Source organism: Ascidia mentula, chromosome 5 (genome assembly GCF_947561715.1).
Source record: "Ascidia mentula chromosome 5, kaAscMent1.1, whole genome shotgun sequence".
Classification (NCBI taxonomy): domain Eukaryota; kingdom Metazoa; phylum Chordata; class Ascidiacea; order Phlebobranchia; family Ascidiidae; genus Ascidia; species Ascidia mentula.
The window spans coordinates 17354727-17360441 of NC_138570.1; the positions used below are offsets into that span (position 1 = coordinate 17354727).

The window sequence follows — 5715 nt, forward strand, 5'->3', positions numbered from 1 at the left end:
GAACATTACCTAACCAAGCGCCATTAGAGTTTTTCAGGGCGGCGAATCTTTCTAAATGCGCCCCTCTCGGATAAGTTTGGAAACTACTTGCTAAATGAGTACCCAGCGGTGATTAAATTTTATTGCGAACGTTTTATTACCTAAGAATTGCTTGAGTAAAGACCATTTTCGTATGTATAATGTAATTTGCTTTCTATGACCACGATTATTTTGTAGTTTCTTCAACTTTTGGGCGTTCGTTGGTTGCCAAAAAAGGGCTTTCAACTGGCGGTGTTGTTGCAAAACTAGCTCGTTGTAAGAATCGAAATTTGGTGAGTGTTTGTTAAGGTACACCGAAACCAGCGCTATGTACTTATGCGTTTACCTATTTACTTTTATACGGTACAGCCCAGGGGATACCAATCTAGGGGTGAGGGGACATGAGTGTCAGTATTTTCTTTGAAACTAAGAGATTTCTACCAGGTCGGTTTGGTCAAACGCTAATAACCCACATTGTTTGTAATTTCATGCCAAATACATGCGGTATCCAAAACAGGCACATTTTTATGTCTTTCACGGGTCGTGTCTGAATATGGGGCCTTCTGATCCTTTTTGGTTACTTTGGTGGTTTTGATCGTTTTGGTCAGTCAGGTGGAGGGTTGAAACTTTCAGGGGAGGCAAAAGCAAATGCCCCCTCTCTCCAAACCCATGATTATGGCGGTGAAAGTAAACGCACTCGTGACTGAGGTTTCGTGGGAAGCCATTGGCGGCCTGGAATGCTTTACGCAGCTTAAACCGAAAAATCCCTTTTTTCAACAAGTTCGGTCAAGAGTCAAAAATAAATTGGTGGGGTTTCAAATCGACCGCTTCTTTATTTTTCGAAAACTTTTTCTCTTATAATATGCCTTGTAATAATATTTGTGTTACGTCTGGTTTGTAGAGTACAGTATAAGGCGCACGGAGACAAAATTGTCCACCACATGATTGCCAGTTTTTGATCCAACAAGAATCCAAGAATCCACCGCCATTTACACAAAAACATATTTCCCATAGCAAGCCTGTAATGTGGCACCGTGGTAAGCTTAAACTGTATGTGGGGTTTTCCACAAGGGTTTCGGTCCAGCAAAGTTAAACACCGTATAATGATGATGGCATGTAAGAACCAAGTATTTCTGGCATGTGCTCGTGGTTTAATTCAGGTTTCGGTCTAGGTATCTGTTTGAATATCTTTTGGTAATGCTCAAGTAGTGGTTTCAAGTATCTTGCTATACAACGTGTTAACGAACTGCTTGGAGAATAAATGGACGTTTTTTTGACACGCCAACTTTAATACAAAGATTTTCACGGAAAAGTGTTTGTTTGCAGCACTAAAAGCAAAAAAAATAAGTGTTCAACAAGATTACAGGAAAACATAGTGTAAGTACAAAGTAACAAACTGCATTGTTTGGTAATAAACTAATTGTTTAGTCAATGAACTTCGAATAAACAAAGAAACGCCTAAAAAAATGGTTTGGTTCAGTTGGTGGCAAACTGTCAATTTTTGCTGCAGAAATTCGCACGACCTGCATGTCGCTGCATGGTACGACTTGCATTGGAACAACGCAAGAATATTTTTTGCACATCAAAGGCAATCTTTACAAACATTTGTACATTTTTACACTCCGTAGTTTCAATAGAATTTCCTTCCCCGGTTGCACTTTAAGGTTTGTCGGCAGAAGATGCAAATATCTGATAATAACAACAAAATATCATCAATATTCAGGTTCAAACTGCTTAAATACAATAAAAAGTGTAGGTTCTTCCAACGGTTGACTTGTATTCTGCAATGTCTTTCCCATGTATATTACCACGAACTGATTAATATGTGCAGGGATTTAGCTGCTGCCCTTAAGTCAAGGGGAGTGTCAATGTCTAAATGTGTGGTTTACGATATTGCCATGTCAACAATTATGCACAATTGGCGCAAATCAACCCGCACTCCCAATTTATACAGCTGTGATTGTCATAACACTTCCCCATAAATAATATGTGAGCAACCTTATCTTAACGTCGCCGAACCCTTTACGAATGAAGTTTACTTACAACTTCCACCCGGGCGAGTGACATCCGGACAATTGTAGAGGAATTCCCCGGTTTTGTAAATTTGACAATGACAAATGCAACCCTGCATAAAACAAAATTACAAATCAAATATTAACAATAAAAGTGTTAGTTATAGGGGTTAGTTTTTAAACATTTCTTGCACATAACCACATATTCAAGTTCTGTACTCACAAGATTGTATCTGGGAGCTGTGGTTTCATACTTGTTTCGCAAGCAGTATTTCGTCAGGGAAAAATGGTGCCTTTGAACTGGAAAAGAGAACAACAAGGCTTTGGAAGTGCCAGGAAATTTTTTTTGTTTCAGGTAAGTGCGCATTGAAGTATTATGTCATCGTAAGATATAGGCGCCAGAGTGCTGTTTAATCTTTAACAGTGTTGTAAAGACCAAACACAATGAGTTTCTTTTTCACAACCACTTAGTCACCACAAAGCAGAGTTATGCATGGTTTGCGTAATGTCATCTGACAATTTAGCAAGTTTGTTACTTGTTCCTATAATAAGTGTGGCGTTTATGCATTTATTGCCTGAAGCTTTTAATTCTCAAACATCGCGACGTAAATTGAAACTTGTTCGTTTCAAGGAAACAATAACCACAACCCCACACCGGAGAATTTCAGCGAACACAAACCACACATATATCAGATCGATGGCTGCTATACAAGTTCAATCTTTAAATTGAAGCGTGCGCGTAGCGGTAAACCCAAACTCAAGCTAACTTGGCTTACACTGGGATTAAGGGGGGTACTACATGTAATGTACCATAAACATGCCAAACCATATTATTCACCTACCTTTGTTGGAGGAAGTGGAAATCACGCACAGAGTCACAAGAACCAGAAATCTGAAAAGCGGATATGCACACATGCTGAGTGGATCCGGTGGGCTTTAGATTTATGATAAATTTACTTTGAAAATACCAGATGCGTTTCTCCTTCAAATAAAAAACAGTTGGTTAATATATTGAATGTTAAACTAAGCAACGTTTGCGTGGAACAACATACTTTCGGAGGAATTGACAAAATATTCTGCATATGTATTTAAATTGCAAACAAAAAACATTTCAACCTCCAGAAAAATAAATTGCACTTGATAATAAAGCAACTACTTTATAGCTTCACCGCATTTTAACTGCCTACTCAAGAACCTTCGTCATTCAAGAGACAAAAAAAAAGTGGAAAAAACACTATAGTATGAGAACAGTGGGTCAATTGCACTCTGCCTGTTGCTGCCAACAAGAGTACAGCCCTCACATCTCGACTTGATTCACAACTGAAGTATGTTAATTTGCACACGCAAACATTTATTGCATCGACAAACAGGCCTTTGGCAACAGACGTTAATGTTTAATTTCAACGTAAAGCACCGACGTTTGTTACTTGTAATTGCAATAACACGCAATTGCCGTAACAATAAAAGGTCTCAAAGTTCGTTCGTGTGCCATAAAGCATACTTCCCTTCCGGTAACGTTTTCCGCGGTGCTTCACTTACTACAAATGAATTTTTACTACACATAATCACGATTATACAGGCGGTTAAAATATGAAACATAACCACAAATCTCGCGAACTTACGCATCGAATAACGTTAGCACACGTCGGAGAAACGAGTTTCGCAAACCTTTCGAGCCATCCGTCACAACCCCTGTCACCAGTGCCCTCAGCGACAGATCAGCGCCCATTGTTCCTCGGATGAGTTCCCGACCGAGCTTTAAACACGCCGTGAACGCATGACCGCGCAAGTCACGTGACACAAAGGGAAACCTTTTTTCTGCGTTGGTTCCTATTCACCCACAGCCATGTTTGCTTGAAAAAGACTTTCTCATTAGCTCTTCCGGGCTCCAATGACGTAGTTGTTGACAGACTGGGAGTTATCTTAAAGCGACGGCGCATTGATAAAGTGACTACCAGTTACCCATACGGTGGATTGCAAAAGCGTTTTTAAACGTTTTGTCGTTGGTAATCTTGGCGTTTCGCCAAACTCACTATCGGTTTTACTTCGCGGTTCTGCAAAACCGCTTCGGAGGAAGGCGGATACTTGTTTTATCTTGAACGCGATAACCAGACGGGGTTCCGTTACTCGTTACTTGGGTCGTTGCAACCAAGTGGTAATCAAGAAACCACTTTCAAAAACATCTTAGTCAGCTTTTTGTAATGAGTAATGCAAACTCTTGTTTTCGGATATTTTCGCAAAGAATCCCCCTGTTAATACCCAATACTTCGTTTCCTCCTTGTGGCCGCCTTCGCAGCATGCTTAACGTTTTGTAACACCACTAGCACAAAGGGAAAATTTCGATTCCGCAAATAGCTCAACAACTTTTCCATGCCCAGCTGGGCGCGTTTTTGTGTGACGTAAAATGCGGTAAACCGAATACTTGTAAGGCGCAAGTTCGCCTGGAATAACCGAAACTGTATGAGTCATGCAGGAAACAAAAAGAAACGAGAACTGATAAAATTGCACCACTTCAATGTTATGGAAGATACACCATAAACACCAAAGCCTACAAAAGAAATCGCATGCAAGCTGGGTTATATACAGTCTGGTTTATCTTTATTTGTAAGTGTTACATAAAAATCGTTAAAATTACGACAATGCTAATGTAAATTTAAACGCTGAAGAAAAATAAAAACACACTGACCCTTAGTAAAATAACATAGACTAAACCGATGCTCATATGCCTGCTTGGCATACTCATTAGCAAGTGTTGGCTATCAAATATGTGTCCTTTCGTCGCATAAAGCATGCGTCATACGATTTTGTGTTAGACGTACCTTCAAAAATTGGCAGTGTTGGCATCGCCATTTCTCTGCTCAGCAGTTTTCGAACAATCAATGACGTTGAAAATAAAGCAAATCATCATCAATGCGACTGATTCGCAATTCGATTGTTGAAATAGAAAAATTGCTTCTTGTTTATAATAGCTATAGCGGCAAACACGTTTCATACTGAAGAAACCTTGTTATAAAATCTTTTGGCCAAAATTGCTTGCGTTTTAAAATACAAAAACCACTAAGTTTAGGAATGATTCCTTAACGCAATCATAAGTTCCGCTCCGTGGGCGGGAGTAGCTACCTCCTTCTTTGTTCGGGAAATTCTTTTGAAATAATAACTCACTTGACATTTACATTTGTTTCTCTTGAACACCTTCCCTGCTACGTTGGGTAAAACGGCGGCAGAGCAACCGATCTCTGGTTCTCAGCTAAATATAAACTATTGATGGCGTTGTGGTTTTTTGGTTAGGTCTCGGGTAACTTGTCGTCATTGCTGGGCGTCACAGTGCTTCTTGGGCATTGTCTGTCTGTTTGGGCAACTTCGCGGCATTTTAAAGCCTATTAAGTATTCAAGTGGTTAAAAAAGCTGTTAAATGATTAAGTGACTCATCTTTATGGTCCGTTACCGGGCATTTTAGTTATTTCTCTGTTGAATAGAAAAGTTTTTTTGTGATTATGATTAAAATACAATTGCATGACTTTTTTGAATTAGGTGCCTGATGGGAATGTAAGATAAAAAGCAAAGTGTCAGAAAAACTGAACAAAGTAGCAAATCACCACCAAAATTAAACGTTTGCCATACCAAGCTATATGTTTATTTATTACAACCACTTATATTCCTGCTTGCTATATTATTCACTACCACG

At 39.3% G+C, this 5715-nt stretch overlaps 1 long non-coding RNA gene across 1 annotated transcript; it reads right to left on the bottom strand.

Annotated features, from left to right (window-relative positions):
* Nucleotides 1-1299: 1299 nt before the first annotated feature.
* LOC145903341 (uncharacterized) lies at nucleotides 1300-4915 on the bottom strand. The gene is made up of 5 exons (XR_014402639.1): nucleotides 4850-4915; nucleotides 2873-3012; nucleotides 2254-2330; nucleotides 2062-2143; nucleotides 1300-1707 (listed from the first exon to the last, which is right to left on the bottom strand). It is a non-coding gene; the product is annotated as an uncharacterized LOC145903341 (long non-coding RNA).
* Between the last annotated feature and the right edge of the window lie 800 nt (nucleotides 4916-5715).